Here is a 24,606-nt window from a genome sequence, read left to right on the forward strand (position 1 = left end):
CCCCGCTCCCGGCTCCCGCGCCGCGGCCGCCGCGCGCTCGGCTCGTCTCGGCTCAGCCCGGCCGGCCCGGCCCGGGGAAGTGACTCACTGGCCCGCGGGGGCGGGGAAGCGGCGCCAACCACGCGGTTTGCGGGCACTGCTGGCTGCCCCGGGAGGACCTGCCCTGTGCCCCCCGCCCGCTCCTTCTCCAGCAGGTGGGGAGGTCTGCGGGGGTGAAAGTGCCCCGCACACCTTTTACTGGTGTGCGTGGGAATGCATCCGGACGTGCCCCTGGGGTAGGCTCGTGCAAGGAGTTGTGCTCCTGGCCTGGGCTGGCATGGAGCGGGCACAGGTTTCTGAACAACCCGACGGAGGTGGGCCCTCCTGGGTGTGCAGGTCCACGCTAAAGCCCATCTTTTGCTGTGCGGAGTAGGGCAAGGGCCTCGCCATGGTCCCCCTCCACTTTGCTTTGCACCTAGGCATTCGTGTCATGAGTAAAGGCAAGATGAAGGTCACTGCCCCTCTCCTACACAACCTGCATTGCTCCCTCCGCTCTCTGAGGGACTGGGGACAGAGTTTCTTCTGAGCCGGTGTAACTGGATAGGCCTCTGGCCTCCTCCTCAGAGGGAGGGAGAGGAAGGTTACAGGGATCATTTGCCTCAAGACTGACCACTTCGTTCTCCAGGTGAAAGGCAACACACACATTCCTGAGTTCACAGCACGGCACCTGCACTGTTGGGACCGTAGGGACATTACCTGCCTCAAAGGACGACTTTTCACCTTCACATCCTAGCTCATGACACACACAGTTTATTGTTGGGCAATGCAGCAAGGGAACTTGTACCAGTCTCCAGCGTCCCACTGCTGAACTGCACAAGTAACTCAAGCTGAATTGCTTGCTCTGTACTTTGTTTAGCTGGTGTTTACCCGCAAGTGGGCTAAATGCCAGGTCCATAGGGTAAGCACGGACGCCTAATTCTGCAACATTGGGAGGCACCATGAGGTTGTGACAGGTTTCGCTCCTTTTCCATGAATCAGGGAGGGGAAGAGCCTCTTGGGAGGAGCCCAAGTCTGAAGCAATTAACATTTGGTCACGTTGGTCCTGAAACTACATTCGCTGCAGCCAGCAGAGCTGCTGGCAGTGCTCTCAGCCCTGAGCATTCAATGAGAGCACTATGCTCCTTGTAAAAGCAGAGCAGCAACCTCTTGGGCTTCAAGTATCAGAATATTGCTAGCGCATCCTGATCGCACATCTGCTTTGGCGGAGGCAAGACAGCCTTAATCTAGTCAGACTTCCAGTTTCATTTTCAGTTAGAATTTATCTGTTAAAGCTTTCACAGCCATGACACAGTGATGACACCAATTTAGTTCTTCCACAGAATTTCTGAATGGAAACGTTAGCTCGTGAAAAATGCCGGGTGTAATCCACATATCAAAACTGCGGAATACATGCTTGGCTGATTTTACTGTGAGCCCGTAGTCCATGCTCAGCAAACCACTCGGCCTGGATTTGAGGCATGTAATGAGTAATGTCCAAACTCACCTCTATTCCTGGCTCAACACTGCATTGCCTTGGGGTTTATTAATAAGTCTAAAATACTAGCACAACATAAACCACAGCCTAAGCTTTCTCCCCAGCATGGGGAGTTCCTAAAGTTCCCACCCCCTGCCACTGCAGAGTGGCCAAGGTGCAAAAACCACAGCATTAATTGCCTCTCAGCCACTCAGCAATGGGGGGATGTGGCGGGGAGGATGCACAGTTTAAAGAGTAAGATTAAATGTGCAGCTGTGCCTTGAACTTCAGCCATGATTTAGGTAGGTCCCTACCTATAAGGGGTTTAAGCCTGCATCTCTCCAACTTCCCAAAATAGTGCTCTAACCATCAGACCACAGATTAGATGCTAGTTACTAGTTCTTCCTCCTGCCTCTAACACTTGTTACTCTCAGATTTTGCCTGGCTACAATGTTGGGACCTGCTGGTACACTTGCACAGTACATGCTCACTCATGTATATTCATATAGAGTTGTGTACCTGCCTGGCCAGAGTGCAGCTCATGTTCAGTAGCCACCTGGACACTTGTGCATCCCTACTGCATGGGGAATAGCATTGCAAACTGTGCATGAGTGGTACAAATGGCAGTTATATGGTAAGTGCCAGCTGGGTACATAAAGTGTAATATGATTTTGCCCTAAGTGTTACTTTGCTATGAGAGATGTGCCTGTAAGACAAGCAAGATCTGCATGAGCATTGTCTGTTTGGTGATGGCAATGGTTTTTCAGGGATTGTTTTTATTTGCTCCTGAACAATGTCAGGTTTCCAATATGGTGGATATCATGTATGGACTCAAACTTCTGAATGATTTCAGAGGACAAAACAAGACAACTTAGTTTGAATCCAGGCAGCTGTAGGGAAGGCGTGTTTTTTGTTTTGTTTTTTGTTTGGTTGGTTTTGTGTTTCCCCTCAAACAACAGGACTAGTTTTGCCTCCAGTGCAGGATCTAGACTGCGGGTACAATAATACTGCTGGTTAGGGGTGCGGGGCTTTTCTTAAAAGATAGCTTTATGCTGGTAAAACCCATTATGGACACACTTTCACCAACTTGTTTCTGTCAGTGTAATCTGTATTGTTCCAGGACTTAGTATATGGTTCATTGACAAAAACATTCCTCTTTTGGTGTCTGTTCCATCTACATGAAGGAGGTTTCCTAACATGGCTATGCCAGTAGAGCTTCACTGGAAAACCTTTCCTACTGTAGTCAAGGCTAAACAAAGTAGCCTTACTTAAAAAAAAAAAATACTTGCCAAGTTTGAGTTTACATCACCCCCATACTTCATACCACTGGAGTATAACCAAGAAGTCACCTACCAGTAATGAAGATGTGTGAGGTCCCTATGATGGAAAGAATGACTCTGACAAGCAGAGGAGGAACTTAACAGGATGTGCTTTTCTGAGTGAATGTCAACAGAGTTGTAGATGTACTCAGTAAACATAGAGCTGCTTTTCAAGACAGGTAATGATTGGAAACCTGCTACCAAAACATCGGTTTGGCCTGTCTCCAATCCAACACAGAATAACTTCATACATAATGGGCGTGTCTACACATGCTATTAGTGTGTGTCACAGCGTACCTCGATGCCCCGCTCCTAGAGAGGGGAAACCTGCCAGAGGAAAAGCTCTGGCAGTGCATAGGGAGCACTAGCGGTGATTAGGGAGTACAGCTGTGGGTTGCCGGGGCAACTAATAAGAGTCAGCTGCCTGTAGGAGGCAGGGCCTGGCTCCTATAAAGCCAAGAGTCGAGGCCAGGCTGGTGGTTCCCTGACAGTAGTGCCCTCAGTTGAGTGAGGGGGTAGAAGCTTGATTGCAAGTATAGTTCATGATAGCTCTGGAGGCTTGAGCCATGATGCTTAGTTATAGCCAGGCGGCTTATAGTTATGTTATAGCCTAGAGGCTTGTGTTTTGCGTTTGCATTGTTGCTATTACACCGGTGGTTTGGGTGAGGCTATAGGGGTTGGAGGAGGCCTCATAGGGACCCCAGAGGTGTGGGGGCCCTAGCGCCAAGAGGGTGCATTATCCTCAAAGGGATCCACAGTGGTGTGGGGGCCCTAGCGCCAGTGAGGGATGCAACTTGCGGGGTGTGTAGACCCCAGCCCGGAGAGGGGCATTTAAAGAGCTCAGTGTGGGCACAGCAAGTCTTAAGAGAGGGGTGATTTTAGTAGGAAGCCCAGGCTGGGCATAGAGAGCCCCAAATGGGGGGGTGGTATTACTAAGGACCCCAGCAGGGGCCTGGAAGGTCCCAGAGAAGAGGGACCATTGTGAGGCCCAAGACGGGCAATATGTGAGAGGCCCAAAGTGGGCAATATGTGAGAGGCCCAAGAGGGGCCAGATTGAGAAACCCAGGACAGGAGTAGCGAGCCCGGTAACAGGCTAGCACTACGAAAAACCCAGGACAGGGGCAGGGTGCTGCGGTGGACCCAGACAGAAAGGGGTAGCAGTACAGAGCCCCAAGAGAAGGGCGGTGCTGTGGTGGTCCCCAGAAAAGGGGATAGCAGCACAGTGTGCCCATACCAGAAAGGGTAGCAGTGCTGTGGGCCTAAAGGACCGGAGACTTGCTAGGGAGTCCCGTAGCGGGCTGGGTTATTTTAGAGAAGGCCCAGTGGGGGGACTCGACGAGAGTCCCAGTGAGGGGCTGTATATTGGAGAGAGCCTGGGGAAGCGGGCGTGTTGACACACCAACGTCTATCACATCTGCGAGGCTTGGGGCGTGGTATTAGGGGTTGGAAGGAGCCACGCATAGCCCATAAGGCTAGGGTGCCTGGGGAGCACCCATCATACCGGGAGACCACAGGGGGTCCGGGAACACACAGGGACAGAGGTCCCAGCTATCCATGCCCAGGGAGTCGTAAGGCAGCCTCCCAACATATCCTAAACAGCAAAGACGTGGCGGGTGAGAATCGAGGGTGCCCTTGGGCCGAATTGGCACAGAGAGAGGGCCTTAAGGAGATCGCGGCCCTCCTATAGGACCCCGCCGTGACAGTGTGAATGAACAAACTCCAGAGCTTATTGCTCCCACATGCTACATTAGGTGCTGTCCAAGAGTGTAGCACGTTGAACCCGGTCAGAGCAGCCCCGGCTGGCAGGAGGCCTGGGAGTTACCAGCCATCCCGGGATGCTCCCATCAGCTCAGCATGCTGCAGAGGGGCTGGCCAGGGCACAAGGGTGCTTCAGTGTGGGGCTGGCAGGCAGCCCCTGAACTGAAGCACCCTTATGCCCCAGCCAGCTGGGGCAGGATCTACACATGCACTGCCATGGAGTTTTTTGCTCTGCAACCACCCCCCCCCCCCAAAAAAAAAACAAACAACAACAAAAAACGAACAAAACAAACATTTTTTTTTAGTTTAAACAGTTTACTCTGGCCTCATAGGAGTGCACATGTACATGTGCAATGTTTACTGTGCAGCTAATTAGTCAACAGTGCAGTAAATGTGTTGTGTAGGTGTGTCCAATGAACCCCTACCACACCTCAGTAATGGAAAAGATAAAACAGCAGCCACTGTATAGTATAAATATACTTTCTATATGTGTCTTATTTCCTCAGTAATCCTGTCTCAGACTGAATTTCAAACTAGCTTCTCTCAGCCCTAGCAGGCATAGCCTTCAAGATACAGGTGGTTCATGCTTCATTTACATATGGTGCCCTCTCTGTTTCTCAAATGGATTCACACGTGGTACAGTGACTTCGTGAGAATTGCATCTATTTACTAATACAACACGTTCACTTCATTTGTGTCTCCTCAAAGAGGGGTAATTGGCAAAGCCACTTTCATTTGCATCGTATGGCTCAAGCCAGAAAACCACTAAAGAGAGTAAAATAAGAAGGAAACTACTGTTCAGCACGTGATTTGGTAAACGGTAAAAATTGCACGCGTTTTTCCTTCTGTTGCTTTTTCCATATCAAACTGGCTCCCTTCGCAGGTCAAACGATTATTTTTCCCAGTAGCCACAGTTGCAAACACCACCTGGTAGCTTAACGTCCATCTCTGTATCTTAAAATCACTTTAAAAAAAGAGATTGCATCTTGAACTTAGCTGGAGTTCATATCGCTCTGCGCTAGAACAGAAACCAGACCCCCCCCCCCCCCCCCCCCAGAGCTAACGCAGGCCTGCAAAGGCAATAGGAATAAGAATCTATGTATGGCAGTGGAAGTAGTAGCCATTCCCCAAGGGGGCAGAGAGAGCACATTAGTATTTGGATATTCACAGAATGAATGTGATGCAGCTCACAAGAGTATATATAAAATTACGAGAGCACATGAGAAAAGCAGATATAATGGTCAACACATTGTACTGTGGACCCCTAGGCAGCACATGAAAACTCAGTTGTATCCCTGTCACTTTGTAAATGTCTCAGGTTTCATGGTAATGCAGCTAGTAGAAATAATTTAATTAAATAAGATACCATATTTACTCAATATAAGACAAGGCTTTCTTCCCGTCAATCAACATAGGGGAAAAAAGGCCCTCGTCTTATATTTGCATACAAGGAAACCTCATTAAAGACATTGTTTATCATTAAATTGATGCCAAAGGTAGTATGTGCTCATGAAATGGAAACTACCTATGAACCTGATTGAATGCAGCCAACATTAAACATGACTATAAAACTCATGGCCCATATTGGGCAAACATATTGATGGGAACCTTTTTTTTTATTTACAAAATGTTATTAAAAGCACACTTATCACCCTACGCTTACAAATCTTCACATATTGAGCCTCCTTGTCTTATCAACACTTCATACAAAATACAACATATCAAAAACACACAACTACATATATTAAGCCCTTAAACAACACAGCTCAACTTCCTACAAAAATACCTTTTGCAGAACTCTTTTTTTCATACAGAAACCTATGAAAAACTATTACCCCAGTAACCACCTGAAACTCTTTGCCCCCCCATCAGGTCCTCTCTGTTGGTTCAGTAAAACAAGTGTATCCATTCCTTTTTCCTCCACTTCTTCTCCACCTCTTACTCTCTGATCTCCTTGTCCCAGTAAATGTAGTATTTCAGTTCATGCAGCCCCATCTTTAGGCACTCTCTTTCAATGAAATCAGACTCCTTCAAAACCCAGAGTTTTCTTACTTTCTATAGTTTTAAAACATGCTAATAAAGTTCTTAATAATGTTTCCTCTGGTCCCTTTGGTATGAGTGCATATAGTACCACCTCCTGCACTAGCTGCAACAGGTTCATTTCGGTGACATTCAGAAAGGAGCAGAACCTTTCCCACACTCACTTTGCATATGTACACTCCCAAAACACCTAGTCCACCCTTTCTTCTTCCCTGCATCTCTCCCTTGGGCACCTACATAAGCTCGCCAAGCCCCATCTGCATTGCACCTCTCTCACCAACACAATATATCTTACAATAATCCAGCATGTTCCCCTTTTAGTTGTTTACTCGCCACCGCTCCCCATACCTTCTTCACTTATCCTTCTATGAAGTTTCCCATCAGCTCTATCCTGTCTGTCTCCCTTACCACTTTCACAAATTTCTTATGAACCTTCAGGATGCCCAGCCCTACCTTCCCTATTTTATACCTCTGCATGAAACCTTCAATCCTGATATAATGAATCAGCAGTTGCCATGCCCATGGACTCTTCAGAGGGGTCTGATATACTCCCCATTTCCTCAAAATTGCAGCTGCACGAAATCAGGTGATATGCGCTGCTTTCCCTTCTCCATCTATTACGGCCTTGCATACTGAACTCACATATTTCACATAGACAAACAATCCCAAGTCTGGCAGTCCCCATCCCCACAATCTCTCTTGCTTTGTACAGTTCAGATGTAGCCAACCTTTCTCTTTTGGCATTCCAGATGAACACACATATTTCCCTCTGTACTTTTGCTATCTGCTGCCACATCGGTGGGAATACATTTCCTGTATATTGAGTAATTGACAGTAGCACAGCCTTAAGTGCCACCACTTTTCCAGTAAAAGACAGTGTTTTTCAGACCATAACCAAACTACTTCCTGTATACTTGCCGTCACCTTTTCTCATGCTGTATTACCTTTCCCTTGGCATGCATAGGCATCCCTAGTACTTTAATTTCTCTCTCTCTCATTTGAAGGCATAATTTCTCCAAGTCCCTCCAGTTCCCAACTCCCCTTATGGTGACTTTTGATCTATTTATTTTAGCCCCTGTTGCTTCTCCATGCTCTGATGTATACTTTAGCACCCAAAAGTGTCTCTCTACTACATTTATATCATACATTTACATTAGTTTGACCTCTCCCCCTCCTTGCATCTCTATTCTGCTTATGACCTTGTCTTTTCTTACTGTTTGTGCTAACGGTTCCATTTCACACATAATAGTTGTGGCAACAGGGGGCACCCCTGTATGGATTTTAAAGGTCCCTCTTAGGTGCCCATTAATTTGGACTTGACTCTCTGCTTCACTATACAATAAACTTATCCAACATACATATTTCTTTGGGAACCCCATTTTTCCTAACACCTCAAATATATAATTGTGATCCACTTTGTCATATGCTTTTTCTAAATCTAGGTTTGCTATAACTGTGTTTGTTGTCCATTTGGCTGGGATGATATAGTTGGGAACGGTCCTGCTTTGAGCATGGGTTTGGACACGGGGATCTCCTGAGGTCCTTTCCAACCCTCATTTTCTATGATTCTATGGTTCTCTCTTGGATGTGGGACAGTGTATCTTTGATGGCTTTGGAGATCCTTCTACCTGGTATTGCACTTACTTGGTCTTCATGTATTATCTTCTGGAGGTTTTTCCTCATCCTCAAAGTCAGCATCTTGGCCATTAACTTACAGTCCATATTAAGGAGTGCAATTAGTCTCCAATTTCTCAAGAGTTCCTTCTCCCCTTTTTTGAAAAGTAAGATCACAATCCTTTTTGTAAAATCTTTCCCTGCTTATCCTGGTTCCACAATTTCCTCGAACACTTCCACTATAACCCTACCTATCCATGTCCAAAACTTCTATTAAAATGCCATAGGTAGTTTGTCTGCTTCTGGTGATTTCCCTCTTTTAAAAGTTTCTAAGTGCTTCCCCAGCTTCCCCTTTAAGCTGATCTTTTCTTTCATCTACTTGCTTCCTTCTCCTGTACTTTCTCTTCAGTCTCTTCCATGAAATCCTTCATCTTCTTGGTGCCTATTTCCTTTTTCTGGTATAGTTCTTCATAAAATCTTGTCGTTGCTTGCAACACCTCTTCCTGCTTTTCTACTAAAGCACAGCCTTCTTCTGCACTGCTTTAATCTCTCCTTTTGCCACCTTCACTCTGGTCAAAAAGCACCAGGACCACTCTTCATTTTCTCCCACCCACGGTGCTTCTGCTAAAAAATATTTTCTCTCCATCTTTCTTTTAAACCTTTCTAACTCTTGACTTGTTTCTTCTAGCTCTTCTAATACCTGTCTTCCTTCTGTGGCTTCCTTTAGCAGTCCCTGCATCTTTCTTTGCAGGTCTCTCGGCTCTTTCATTCTTTTCCTCTCAGTTTTTGGCCTTGCTTCCTGAAGAATTTTCTCGTCCTCTTCTTCACCATCATCCCATCACCATCTCTTCACCACCATCACCATTTCTCTTCATCTTGTAACAGCCACACATGTAACTTCCACAGTCCCTTCCCTCTCATGGGGCTCTTACTAAAACTCATTTCCACCTTCAGCATCTGGTGGTGACTAAAAGCCACATGTATGGTCTTTCTTCCTTATCCCTATTCCTTTTTATACAAACACAAAGTTAATTCTTGATTGTTTCTTTCCTGTGGCGTCTGTTCTAGTGAAAACTTTCTCCCCTGCCCACACATCCTAGTGACTCTTCTTTTATTATATTTGTTAACAGTCTAGATGAGCTGTTTAAAGCTCCATTTCCTCCTTTCCCTGTTCTGTCACCCACGTCAATTATACAATTGAAATCCCCTGCTATTATACAGTCTCCCTCTGACCATGTAAACGGCTAGGTTTCTAAACAGTGCATTCCTTCCCTCCCTCTCTGGTGGTGCATATACACTGAACATTTCTAATTCTGTTCTCCTGACTAATAGTATCATTCATTGCAATATGCCACTGGTGACTTCTACCTGCTTTGCTCTCAGCTCTGAGTCCTTGAATAATTTTGCTACCCCCGCTGCTTTGTTCTCATTTGTCCCTAGCCACCAAGATGATCCCATCTCCACCTTTTCTCAAAGTGTTTATAATCCCTTTTTCCCTGGTATACTATATTCTTATAGGCAGACTATGTCTGCCCTTACTTGGTTCAACACTGGTTCAATCTGTTCCCATCTTTCCCTTGCTGAGATACTCCTGACGTTAAGCAAAACTATTGTCAATGCTAGCTATTCTTGTTTTAAAATGAGTGTGCCTGTCCCTCTAAGGCTCACCTGTGCTACTGCTCAGGATGGTCGATTCCTCCCCCTCCCTCACTCGCACTCCTGACCTTTGCAAGCTGCTGGATTGCTCTTGCATTTAGGAAGGCTTCCATACTCTCGCATCCCTGCCACTGCCCACCCTCTGCTCTCCACTCCAGGCTGAAGCCCAGGGCCCGTAGCAGCAGGAAACTACTCTCTGGCTCTTCCTCTGACTCACCTCCCTCATTATCAGGTTTCTTATTCCTGGTCTTCAACCCCTGAGTTTTCTTTCTTTTCTTGGCCTGTCTCTCTGCTTCTTTCTCTTGCTCCATCTCCATTTCTGTTGTCTGTGGGCTGTCTTCTCTCTTCCCCAACCTCACCTCCATGTCTGAGCTGTTTGTTATTCCCACCTTCCATCCCATGTCATCTTCTATCTCCTCTTGCACTGCCTCAATCACAGAAAATTTGCCCCCCCACTTCTCTTTTTTACCCACCTGCAGGGTTTCTTCTACCAGTTCTACCTCAGTGTCCAACCCCTCCTCTCCTCTGCTCTCCTCCTCCCAGTTGTGCTGTTCCTCAGGGTGTCTGACTATACTTGCAAGGGCTTTGGGGCACCTACAATAAAGTGTCTCTCCCCCTTAAAGTAGTGCATTTTAGGGATTCCTGGCACTCTGCTGCTCTATGCCCCATTCCTTCACATCTGTAGCATGCTGTGAGGGGACAGTGTGTGGACAGGTTCCCCTCTTTCCACATTTGCTACACTATTTTGGTTGCCCATGGTATATTATCAAACCCCAGTGTGCCCTGATCTGGATCAATGACAGGAGGTGCAGTACCCCATCCTGGCTCCACTAGTCTGATTGTGCCCTCCAAGACACCTTCCAGATACGATATTTGTCCCTTACTTTCTCTACTGACGTGACCGTTTGGACATACTTTTCCATCCACCTTTCTATGTCTTCTGCCTCTAGTAAATCCATGTAGATTCAAATTATAACCACTCTCTCTTTTAACTTTTCCCCTGCTGTGAACTTTATCCCTCCTAATTCCTCCCTCCCACATTTCTCTTTATATTTCTTCCAAAAGTTCTCATACCCTTCTTCATCGCAGTAAGTCAATTCCCAAGTCTTTCAGTTGAAGAAAGCAATCAGGCTGGTCGGTTGTTCCGCCTGCATCTCCAAAACCTCAAACAGTACCTTTTTCAGGAAATCATATCTGTTCCTTGTTGATCCCATCTCCTTCCCATTGCCAGTTAAAGATGCCTTTATCCACAGCTCTGCTCCTCTCTAGCTTCTCTTAGTGTCTCTTCTGTGTTTTCCTGTTGTGCCAGTCCTGGTGGGCCACCCTGCTGTCATGCTCCTGCCATCCTCTGTTTCTCACACATGTACCTTCTCCGGCTTTGCCTCCTGCTCTCCTCTGCTCCTGCCTTCCTTCTTGTGTTGTCACTCTCATCGTTGCTGCCTCTGCCATTGCTCCCATTGTTACCTTCTTTCTTCTTTTCTTCTCCACCTTCATCCACTCTCCATCTGTCTCCAGATCTTCATTTCCACTCTTCAACTCTTTTTTCACCTCGTGCTTGCTTGCCACCACTGTCACTGTTTTGAGCTTCAGGTCTCCCTCTTCCATTCCTTATACCACAATGCTTTGTTGATCTCTGTCTCTGCCTGCAAGGCACAGATCAGGCTTTCAAGGCTGATGGGAATTATTTTTAAAGCATTTTTTTGTGGTCCAAGCCAAATCAGCCAAATCAAGTCCAAAACCATGAGTCAGTTCAGAACATACATGGCCCTACAACTGGCAAACATCCTCTACCCCCATCAGGGGCTTCAGATGTTTCCAATGTCTTTTGGCGGGCATCCTATGTGCAGGCCCAAGCCCGGAGACTTGGGGTTTGGATGCCCCCGAGTTTTGCTTGTCCTCAGTCATATGGTCGCAGGAGCAAGCTAGGGAGGAGCCTCCCATTTCAATAAAGTGGGCTTAAACCCCAACACCTCGGTGGGGACTAAACCACGCCAGAAGAGCAGTTACCCCCTGGGCGCTTAAGAAAACATCGCCAAATGGGGCAAACATCACCAAATGAGGCCCAAACAGTTCACAAAGAATGCCCTCTCTCTCAGCCTATCACATATCATTAGTGTGCCCCTGCCCTCCAATGAGGTGGTCCCGGACCAGGCTGCCCTGCACCTCATCTGCATATAAATTTTTGCAGCATCCGAGGACTCAGGATGAGAAGAACTGGTTGCCATCATGACTGGAGGGCTAGTTAGCACATAGACTCTTTGTCGGGGTGTATCTGGAGCACACACAGGCAAGGTGCATCAGTTCTAGATTAACTAAATCTATGGGTACCTGTAAAGTAAATTACTACAGGTAAGTTTATTTCAAGGTAAATGTTTTCAAAGTTTCCCCTCATTTCCATGTACTTAAGGAAATCAGGGTCTGACAGTAAGGACGGTGATAAGGGGCTTCAGGGGGGAGAATCTGGGTGGGGGAGCAGAGGGCAACAGGACTACCTGACCCCCCCCAGTTTTATTTTCCATGCTGTAGCAGTAGGAGGGGGACAAAATCAAGGTAAACCTCCAATAACTGAGATTGTATGCCCAGAAAATTATAAGAACGATACGAATGTTCATACATAGAATCTAATTATCCGGGGGTCATTTTATATTTTAATAAATACAGTAGGTAGACAGACAAACCAAAAATATCTCTTTGAAGGAGATAAGATTCTATTTTCCTTTCTTGCGCATAGGAATATGCTGAAAGTGGGCTGTTGGGAACCACTTGTTAAAATCCCACGTCCTAGTAGGAGTAATCTCTTTGCCTGTGATGGGAATCATCACCTCTCCTATGATATATCATCCCAACCTGAGAGGACTTAACCCAGCAATGCATAAAAATGGTACCAAAAAGCTAATTGTTGCCCCTAGAATGCACCACTCTGCACAAGGCATCAGCTCCTTTCAAAACATTCTCCAGGGGAAGATACTATAGATTGTCTCTAGCAAATATTATTCTCCCTTTCCAAGTTGTCTAAATGGATCTTTGTGCTATACCGTCCATATAATTCAGTATATTTTTCAGTTCAATGGTATAAATATCCCCACTGAACTGCAATTAATACAAATGTGTTTGCCCAGTGGCCATGGCTTTGCCTCTTCCTTGGCAGGGAGAAAATATTTTTGTTTAAAATGGAAAAATAAATGGAAAGATTTCCCAATGACTCTCCTCTCCTGTCTGCAACATAAAGGACACATTGAGTTTAAATCAGGTTAAAGGTGAACAGTGTTGTGGGAGCTCCATTAAAACACCGGCACCACTCCTCGTCCTCTAAGAAGAAAATCATCCACAATTAACTATTACAGTTAAAATAATCACATTTATTTCATGTTTGATTGATAATTTTTTTTCCCTTTAAACTTTTTAACCAGTTGACCAGTTGAGCAACCTGTCCAGGAGATATCTCCACATGCCCTTAGCACATGGGCAAATTCTGGCCCGCGAGCCAGATCGGGCCTGCAGCAGACTCCATTCCCAGCAGCCCCTGCCCATGTCACTGCAGCCAGTTTCCATGGAGAACCCAGGAGTAGTGGGGCCATCACAGTACGGGGCCAGGGTTTCCATGGAGACTGGCCCCAGCAGTGCTGGAGGGGTGCATGGCTGAGCGGGGAGCTGTTCTGGGGTCGGGATCTTGCGGTGGTGGCAGCGTGGTCCAGGGCAGGGCACGCAGGCAGCAGATTGTGGCTGTGCCCTGGCAGGGCACGCAGGCAGTGGATTGCAGCTTTGTCCCAGCTCCAGACCACGCTGCCACTGCTCCGCTGCAAGATCCCCGCCCCGGTCCAAGAGCAGCTCCCCACCCACACACGCTCCCTGCCAGCGCTGCTGGGGCCAGTCTCCATAGAAACCCTGGCCCCATGCTGTCATGACCCCGCCACTCCTGGGGTCTCCATGGAAACTGGCCGCAGCGATGTGGGCAGGGGCTGCTGGGAAATAGAGTCTGGCCTCTGGCCAGATCCACCATTTTGCCTACCCCTGCCTGAGCCAGTCCTGCTCTCCTCACCCCCACCCAGGAAGTACCCCCGCAAAAAAACCCACATTGGCTTGCAGACCTTTTTAAAGCTCTTTACAATGTGTCAAGTTGCATTTTACCTCTTCCATTTTGAGCCTCTGCAAATTTTTCCTAGTTCTATGATCTAGTGCAGTATGATTGCAAGCCAGTTTCCAAAATTGTTGTCTACAGAAGCACATTCTGGTGCCTTGCACAGTTCTGATTGGTCACGTGCTTCTAAGTAGGAAAAGCAGTTTCCAACTGCTAAATTACTTTAACAGAAGTTAAACATACATTAGTACATTATTAATGTTACTTTTCCATATGAGCAATTGCTGCAGTTGCCACTGGAATGCCCTGATATTTGGAACAGGAAAAGAAATTTCCAAAAGATAATGCCTTCAGTAAGGCTTGGGACCTCCTGGGTTTTCTTTTTAGCTCTTCCACTAATCCACCGTGCACCTTTGAACAAGTATCTTAATTTCTTTATGTGTCATGGTTTCCCGTACGCAAAACAGGTCTAATACTAGTAGCACAGCTAGGGATGGGCAAGCAGGGCATGAGGCCTGGCATTGACTTAGAGGGGGATGCCCTCAAGGTCCCCTCTCCTGGCCTGCTCCACTTCCCAAACCCGGTGGGAACTCTCAGGGCTGTGTTGCATGAGGCACTTAGTACATATTAAAGTTAGAACATGTTAAAGTTTGAATCTGCTCTGAGTAGTAGCCTGGTAATGCTTACTACAATCTCATAATATGCACAGCTCACACGTGGTGCAAGCAGTGAATGTTTTGTTTCAATTACTGAATCCTGCCAGTGCCCTGCATCAGAGCCACTTAGAGACTTGGTCCAGGGCTTGGACCAACACTCAGCTGATTTTCATTGGCCGCCTTGGGACCACACTGGAGTCAACTGAAAAATCCTGTTTCAACCTGGGGCTGGGATTCACAATCTGTGGATTATGGGTCTCAGCCCCAGGACCACAACTGATTGCAGTGTCTTTGTGGAACAATCTGATGTTAGCTCAACACGTGTTACCTAACATAATTTGGAGACACTCCTCACTGGAAAAGGTGTAACTTTGCTATGATGTGATACAAATGCACTTAGCACATGTTATCCTGCTTGAATGCACAGACACTTACATTTTAAGTACATTTAACACATGCTGAGTGTCATGTGGACATGGCCTTAATACCTCCCAATGTTCCCCTCTCTCTGTTGCTCCATCCATACTCCTTGCCCTGCAGCCTTGTGTTACTGTTTTCCCACTTTAAAACATTATTGGTTTTTTCCTCCTTCTCTCTTGGGACTCTGTCACTCACTTAGCCCCACTACTGAACTTGGCTCTGTAAATTGTCTCTTAGCCTACATATTCCATGCAGACAGAGTGAGAGAGTAGCCCTCAGCAGAGAGCAGGAAGGACTATGGTCCTGCGGAGTGGGAGAGAAAGAGGACACAACACTGGAAAAAACAGAAGTGTCCACTGGGAGAGGGGGAGAGGTGCAAGCATGCCTGCCAGGTTGCTCAGGCTGCAAATGTTACTAGTTATGCTTTTGTCTAATACAATTTAGCGATCTCTGAGAGATTTATGGAGGCTTTGATTGTAAGGATGCCTTTTGGTCTCAGAAGGGATCGTGCAAGTTCAGGCTATCACAACAATGTTTCCAAGCTGGAAGAGAAGACTAAACTCAGGGCTTCAATCCTATATTCCTAGTTTGGGGAAGTTTGGGAGACTGGTAGGAATCAGAATCAGAGGTGAACATTTTAAAACCCACCTAAGTGGCTAATAGGGACTGAATTTTTAAAGATACTTCGGCACCTAAACCTAAAGATAGGTGGCTGGTGGGATTTTCAGAAGTACCAAACTACTCAACTCCCAGTCAATAAACTCATCTAGAGCACCCAGATCCTTTTGAAAATATCACTAGTCACCTATCTCCATCTCTAAATGTCTAAACACCTTTAAAAATCTTGCTGAAGAAGTTTCATTTTCAGCTACTTTTGAAAACTGGTGTTTGATGCCTAAGATGCCTTTTAAAATTTTACTTTAGGTCTCCTGGATTTTAGTCTCAGTTCTAATACAGAATTGCTATATGATCTTAGGCAAACCATGACCTTGCTCGGTCTCAGTCTGTTCATCTCTAGAATGGGAATAATGATGTCACCTGTATACCAAGGGTGATCTAATAATTAATACTTTGAAGTACTCAGAATTTCCAATTAAAAATGTCACTGCAAAGTATTACTATTCCAATGCTTACATTAGAAGACACACGTCCTGGTTAGTAACAGGCAGGAGGAGTCATTATGCTAATTTTAGACATAGCATCTGCTCAACGTTAACGCTGAAACTTTGTCTCAAAAATAATTTAGATGATTTTTCTTCTGAATTGGTCTTTATCAAACAAAATGTTCAGAGTAGAAATGATAGCAAATGTCTTTTGTACCAGAGTAACTAAAGTGAATACAGGTGTTATGCTATGGTGAAAAACATTACCTTCCAGAGGTTACTGCATTTTATCAAAAGAACTAATGCTGAGTAAAATATCCAAACTGATAATCTTGCTGCCTCATTGGCATTTTTCCAGCTGTCAGGTGTTATAGACTAGCTACACTTTTGTCTCCTCTCTGGTTTTTCTTTCTGAGTGCATCCCCTATCAAGTGTCAGACCCTCTGCCTTTTCCTATCCTAGGAGTGGGGTCATAACATTCACCTACTCCTAGGCTGGGTTCCAAATATCAACCAAGTTCACCCGGCCAGCCCAACTGAATTTGAAACCCGCTGCTCTCCCTTTCTGGAATCTGCAATCAGTAATATATATAATGATCAGGCAGCCTTTTTAAACCTAAGCAATTTTTTTAACCATAAAAAAAATTAAGTACAAAGTAGTTAAAAAACAACAGGCTATACTCTGATCTATCTTACCCAGAGCCCTACCATCCTCTGATGGAGCCCAGAGCATACTGCATTCTTCAGATACACTAGTAACCGCCTGTGTCAGTCTGATTGCCTTGAACAATTACATAAATAGCTTCCCCCTTTTAGAGGGAAAGTCTTTATAAATCCATTGATCTGGTTCCTGGGCCTTGTTCCTGCTTGCCAAGAGCAGTTCTGTAAATTAGGTAAACCCAGTAAACAGAATCTTCAAAGCTGTTATTTTGGGCATTAACCCTTACCTACACTTAAATATTTACTGGTGTTAGACCAGTCTTCTTTCCTTCCTGCTTGTTTTCCTTATTAACCCTCCTATTAAACCAAATCAACATATTCATATGGTAAAAATCTCAATCATCAGGTCAGCAAATAGATTTTTCCATAAATTATTACAGAACAGGGCAGTGCACAACAAGCACAAGGGTTTTTCTCCCTTGCAATGATTATTTTGCCATAATAAATTGGATTATTCCATAATAAATTGGGAATTCATGGGTAATAGAAATATTCAGAATAGTGAGGCATTTTTCTAGCAGGAGCTTGAAGAATTCTACAGAATACTAACCACTGAAACTTAGTAGTTAAATTCAAAATCTGACCTAACTTAAACTTGTTGAAGTAAAATTGAGCAGAGAAAACCCTTAAAGACCTGTACTAAAGATAGATAGATAGATAGATAGATAGATAGATAGCAATATGGCATCCTTTAGGATAAAGCATGCTGAAGAACTAGGTATTATTAAAAAATATAACATTGCTTCCACAGCCAGTTTCCCTAATGCTGATACTGTCCATAGTTTTCAAATCATTATTTATGACATTGAAGTCAATACTTGTCTTCAGTGTGTCTCCTGCTTAAATTCACTTCACCATAAACAAATACACGTTCAGAAATCCTGATTTGGATGCCAGGGACTAGACACAAGGCAGGGGATGCTGCTATTATGAATTTAGGAGTCCTCAGAACAGCAGAAGGATAACTCTTTCCAAAACTGCAACATATTCTGTATAGCCAAACCATTCCCTGAACCCATCAGACAGAGCAGACTACAAATAACCCATACAAATCAACCGTAATTATTATAAAGCATTAAAGCACAAAGGCCTCAGCATCAATAAGCAATAAAAAGAAAGAAACAATAACTAACAATAAAAATCCTCCTATGAAATTCTCAATGCACAGGGGAAGCAACAGCAAAAATTTTCCTTCCTCAGAAACTAGCGGAATTAGAAAGAAACAAAGGGCTTGACCTGACACCAGTCTCAATCCATTTGCTCACAGTGTATATCAGAGCAAATGAGAACAGAATAAGGGTCCACAATGTTGCACTTTGGTTTTACCTGGTAGACCTTACCACCTGGCCAACAACCAGCAACATCAAGTAGTCCAGGCAGAGCTGCCTGATCCAGAACGCCCATGCCTGCTGGAAGGAACTCAATGCTGCAAGGCTGAACTGGTCGAGCGAGCAAAATCAAAATGAATTCTGTAGTGCTGTACATACTGTTTAAACTCAGAGGGGCACACAGTGATGGGATTGTATTATACTGAATACTATACTCAATATGAACAATACAGGTTGAATATACAATCGGGTTTACCCTTTTAATAGGTTTGAGGTGAAACCATCAACCCAGGACCTTTACACAGAAGCAAAGTGGCCAGCTTCCAGTACCATTAGTACTTCTATGGTTTCTAATTCATTTATATGTAAGTCTCTATGCTATTTGTTTCCAATAGCCAGACATTTATTGGACAGTTTCAGTAAAATATGAGGGCAACATTTTCTGTTTGCGTATACGAGTGTATTTATTTATGCCCCAGAAACAAGATTAAATTGACCAAATGTGATCACATAATGGTAAGACCTCAGCAAACAATCATCTACTTTCTCCATCAGTAGAGACAACATACTGCCATATTTGCAGTTATTGTGGGGAGGGGGGGGGAGCGCCTGATGTGAGCTCCTCCTGGTATAAAGGAAAAGAGCGAGCTACCTCCTTTGGCTGGGCATTGCAAGTTAAGACCTTTAACTTCTGGTACTTGCTTCCATCCTATATCCAGAAAAGCTCAAGTTTGTCAGCCTCAGGTCAAGCTGGAAGTTGTATCCTTTCTTCCTGGCCTGTGGGGAATTGGGATTGGGTTGAGGGACTTGGAAAAGTATGCATGCAGGGTAGGTTAATTTCCCTTATATTTATGTTGTTGATCAATTATTTGATTTGGCTGAACTGCCAAGTTGTTTTATTTGTTTAGTGTATTTTTAAGAGAGTACCACAGCCATTGGATAAGTATTCTTGTATTATAGTTTGTAAATAAATAAATATGGATGGCAACTCTACTGACAATGTGTCTGTTGGTTTCCACTGAGTACTTTGGGATCAAACTTGGTCCAATGTTCCCTAATGAATTTAAATAGGATATAGATTAAAGAACAATTTGTCTAGAAGAGAAACGCAAATAATTAACAGCAGCAGCAGCAATTACTGTTACACCTTCCTTCCAAACTGCTGAGAAGAATGGGCGTAAGTCATGGATTGTCTGAAGCTAAGTTGATCTCATGTCTACCCCACTAGAATCCAAGATGCTGAGAAACCTACAATCACCAATCTGGTTCTTCCAAATCCAATCAGATACAATCAGAAACTGTAAACTGCTGAAACCACAGGCATCAGCAATATGTGTTTAGACTGGAACTCTACAAACAGCTGTACTGTGAAACTATCTGCTAACAAACTGGAAATTATGAACAGAACGGTGACATACACGCTACTGTCGTTTGCATTCATTACTGTACATTAGTTCGTTTATCCTTTCATGTTCTAGAGAAACTTGCAGCATTTTCATTTCAGTGTCTCTTTGGGCTCAGAATTAGCTATTTAAAATTTATTAGCAAATTGTGCCCTTTTAATGAATTTCAGTAACACACAAAGCATTGAAGGTGCTGCATACTGCAGCTAAATTGAACAGGACCTTGGGGGGAGCACAAGACCACTAAAAGTGCTAGTGGCCATTGATGGGACCAAGGGGGTTTAGGACAGAGTGAGCCAAGTTTTCAAAACATATTAAGTGACCTCAGCAACAGTTCAGCAATACAGAGCGAAGCATGCGTATTGCAAAATAATTCAGGTAACTCTGGTATATAGAGGGTGGCAAAATACAGAAACATCCTTCTGAATTCAATTAAGGATCAGCAAAATAGAACAAATAACTTCTGGAGGCATCAAGCATTATTCTAAAGTTAGGCTGAGTTGGGTTTTGCATTTTTTTTAAAAGCAAGGATTCAAATTTTTGCAATATATAAAAATCCAAGACACCCTCTCTCCCAGTTTACAGCATTTAATTTTTTGGTTTGAAAATAATTCTCTGATAATTTTACAGCTGTTAATTAGCTGTTGCATTAAAATCAATTGTAGGATCAGTTCAGTTTAATATATCAGTCTCTTCTTTATTCCAACTACTCTATTATTAAAGTAATATATATTTTTCAGCCTTTCTGTATAGGTAAACTTCAGTGAAAGTGTGTACATAAGTTATATTGGGGAGGGGCGGGGGGTATAATTAACCAGTCATTAACGGGGGTTGTCTCTATCTGTTATGTTTTTATAGGCTACTCAGGGTCAGGTCAACAGCTCAGGTAACTTGTAAGTGGGGTCACTGTGATATGACATTAGAAATAAATCAACCAGTCACTGGCTATAACGAATCAATGGCACAAAGAAGACTGTTTTTTTTAAAGGATCTGGACAGCCACAATAGCTTGAGCAAAAGTGGTTGAAATGCTTTTAAGGCACTGCTGTCTCAGCTGATTCTACTGTTCAATGACAGCACTGCGGTGCAGATTCAGACAGGGGCAAAAGGGAAACCCTTAAAGTCCTAAATCAAAAGGGGTTGGGAATTGGTCTTCCTGTAGCTCTCTTTTCCCAGATTCCTTGTCTCTGGATCACAGACCTCTACGGTAATAAGACACTTATGAATTATGGACTAGGTTGAGCAGTACATTGGCTACTTTGCATTGTTCTAATATGCTAGGGATTTCTCCTTAGAAAATCATTTTGTTAAAAAAAGGTTGATTTTAAATATTTTCAAATAGAGATATCACATGGAAGCATTCTATGGGCTTATTGCAACTTGCTTATATCTATGTGTAAGTTTCTTCATTAGATAGCTAGATAGCTAGATAGACAGATAGACAGCTAGCTAGATGGATAATGAAGAAACTTACAGGAAAAAGTAAACCTGTATTTTGAAGCAGTGAAACCTGGGAGCAGCCATTAGTAATTTAAGGATAAAAAAAAAATACTGGGATGTTGTAAGCAAGCATTATAAACCCAGGAAATTAAGAGTTCAGGTTATACTTAAAAAATCTGAACATAGAAACATGCAGGAAAGGCACTCACAAAGCCTCAACTTCACCCTGTATTGATGCCATGTAATAAACATGCAATTATAATTTTAGATTTTGTGGTTCTAGGTTAAACATACAGAAGGGAAAGAAGAGGAAGAATAAGGCAACACCAAGAGAGTTAACCTAGCAACTCTGCAGAACATCCTTGGTAGTAATCATGGAAAGTTAGAATGAAAAACAGCTTAAAACAGTCATGCCACCTGATAGTTTAAATGCCGGTACCGATTAACTGAAATGCTCATATAAGGCTACATGTTCTCCTTGCAACATCTAGTACCATGCTGGTTAACATGTCTGGTTCTCATATACTTGGAAGCAGGATTTTTTCATTTAATCTTCAGATTCCCAGAGACCCATTACTTTTCAGTCTCAATGGCCAGAATTTGACAAGATGATCAAAGAGTTAACCCTGCAGTACAGAACAGGGCTGTCAACTGGCAGCCTCTGAGCTGAATCCAGCCTGTGAAGGGTTACTATGTGGCCTGTGGGCTCCCACCCAGTTACTACTCCCCACATTGCTCCAGCTGCTATGGAGCAGTAGGTGGGCTCTCAGGTATAGGAAAGAACACCGGAGGCCCAGTGAGTTTGCTGCCACATGGCAAGACCAACAGAGGTAATTGGTCAGGGGCTTCCACTCCCAGCAGTGGGGGCGGTATTGCCTTGTGGTGGTGCCAGTGCAGGGGAGGACTCATGCTGCTCATGTGGCAGTGGTTGCGGGGGTGGGGAGTATTGCTTGTGCAATGGTAGAGATGGAGGGAAGGGTTCGCCTACATGGTGGTGGCAGCAGGACGGGGCCACAAGGCAGTAGCAATGTGGAGCTTGTGCTCCTTGTGTGATGGGGGAGCTGTGGGCAGAGGAGGTCCTGGGGAACTTGTGCAGCTGCCATGGCAAACAGTCTGTGTGGTGTGCAGCCAGCAGCCTGTGACCTGTGTGGCATTTAGCCCCAGCTTCTCTGTAGTTGGACACCTCTGATATAGAAGATTTCAATGATTTGTAAAAGATTGCACTTCATCACTGGGTAGCATTTGACAGTAAAATTTCAATTGATTGTTTCTTACACTATAAACTGCACAAATGTTAATCAGCTTCGTGTTGTTCGGCTTAGTAGAGCAGTCACACCCAAAGGTGAAAAACTGTCTCTGACTGTCTATCACCTACACAGCTATAACTTGCAACTAGAGCAATGGTTCCCAACCTTTTTTTACTGTGGCCTGCTGCTGGGAGGAGTGCAGCAGCAGCAGTGGCAACAGCCCTGGGGGCGGGAGAGCTCCCGGCACGCCGTGTGGCTCGTCCTTTGTGTGCGGCACTGCCGGCATTGCCCTGTGTCCCTCATTTGGATCATGACACGAGGTTGGGAACTGCTGTACTAGAGGATTGGTGAGGAGGGGCATGGCTAAGAGCCTATGGACACTTTTACATATGCGCCAGGAGTGAGGGGGTGGTGCTTTAATTAGAGTGGCTCTGAGAGCCGCTCTAATTAAAATGACACAGTATTTCATATATCAGCATCCCCATGCTTCAAAATGGCAGTGGGGGCACTCAAACTAAAGCTCATTCAATGAGCTTAATTTCAAGCAACCTTGCTACCATTTTGAAGTGCAGAGACGCTAATACAAAAGACATGGGAAGCTGCTGAAGCACAGTAATTATTACACTCCAGCCGAGTCGATTAATTGAGTCTGCTCCTGTACACTGTAATTACAGCATGTCAGAGCAGACTCCATGCTGGTATACAGGCACCCTATGTAAAAAGGGGCTCAATGCTTTTTTTCTCTGGAGCTTGGCCTCCCCCCCCTGTACTTTTATCTTCTGATTAATATGTAATTATTTATGCAGAGATGAACGGCTCCAACAGAAAGATTGAAAGACCCCCATTGTCAGAATAGCCCGCAGGTCAGGGTACTCAGCTAAAATGTGGAGGAGTTGGTTTCTAGTGCCTTCTCTGTCTGATTCAAGCCAGGGACTATCTAAGAGTCCTCAAAAACACTCTTCTGGACACAAAGAAACTTATGCCAAAAATGGCAAGTTATTCCAAAAAGTTCACATTTCAGTAAATTGACTTTTTTCTACCTAAATATGAACCCCATATTCCAGTGGCAAACAAAGATCTGTCATGACTCTCTGGGCCACAGAGTGGGTTAGGATTCCAGAAAGACTGGTGGATCTGCAAACAACATGTGTTCCTTTCTGAACTGGGAGTGATGCTGAAGTGACCACCAGAATGACTCTGTTACTGAGGTTTTAGCAGTAGTCTGTGAGCCTGGGAGAATAATTTGGATCTCATTCACTGATCTGAGCCCTGTGGACGTCCTCTATGCACAGTCCAGCTGAGTCGGCTGGGAATGGGATTTGAAGTGGAGATATCAAACCAAGGCAGATGCAAAAATAGTACAAGTAAACTCATATTTTAAGAAGTTGGGAAGGAACTGAGTTTAGCGGGTGCTATCATTGTCACTAATCCACCTTACCTTGGTGTTTCAGTCACTCAGGGGGTTCCCCTGCATAGGCTCCACCTCTGATGGCTCACTCACTAGCATTTGAATTATATGAGGATGCTGTTCTTATCTTGCATTGTGGAAATCTCATGTTAATTCTCAGGTTAATTCTTCATGTATGAAACTTCAGTTCTTTTCCAAGCTGCCAGTTCATAACGTGCTTACTTTGTATACATTTTTTACTGCTGCTTTAATTTTATTGCTCAGTTTAACCTTGTGCCAAGGTCATACATTTAAATAATATACTGCATTCAGTTATTTTATTGAGGGAGGAAGGGAAATGAATTACATCTTAGCCTTTTTTTTTTCTGCCTCTCAAATTGCCTTTTCTGTCCCAAAAGGTAAGAAGAACAAGCTTTGATGTTTTGCTTTAGTTCAGACTTCTCCAGGGTTGCTATACAATTGAAAGTGAAGAACATTTATCTGCATCAGTGCAATGACACCCAAGGCCAATGATCCAACATGAGACTTGGAGATTTCTGACCCACAAAGCTTCTGGGTCATGCATTTACCAGTTACTATTAAATTAAATACAGTTTTAGGACCCAGAACTCATATATCCACACATGCACACAGCCAATTTTGGAGGATAGTGCATTTAAAACACTCTTGCTCAGAGTTATGCTAAGGTTCCCATAAAAGCTCTCAAGCACAATGGGCACAACTACATGTTGCCCTATGGTGATGTTGCTATGGCACCATGCTTTAAGACTTCCTTTTTGAAGTCCTAAAGCATGGTGCAGCATAGGTGGTTACTGCGTTGTGCGCACAGTTCATGGCTAGATCTCACTGCTGTGTCACTGTAGCAGAAGCGTGCCACTTCGGCGACATAGCTGGCAATCACGTGCAGACCCACGTGATTGCGATG

This window comes from Alligator sinensis, unplaced genomic scaffold (assembly GCF_000455745.1).
Source record: "Alligator sinensis unplaced genomic scaffold, ASM45574v1 scaffold264_1, whole genome shotgun sequence".
Classification (NCBI taxonomy): Eukaryota; Metazoa; Chordata; order Crocodylia; family Alligatoridae; genus Alligator; species Alligator sinensis.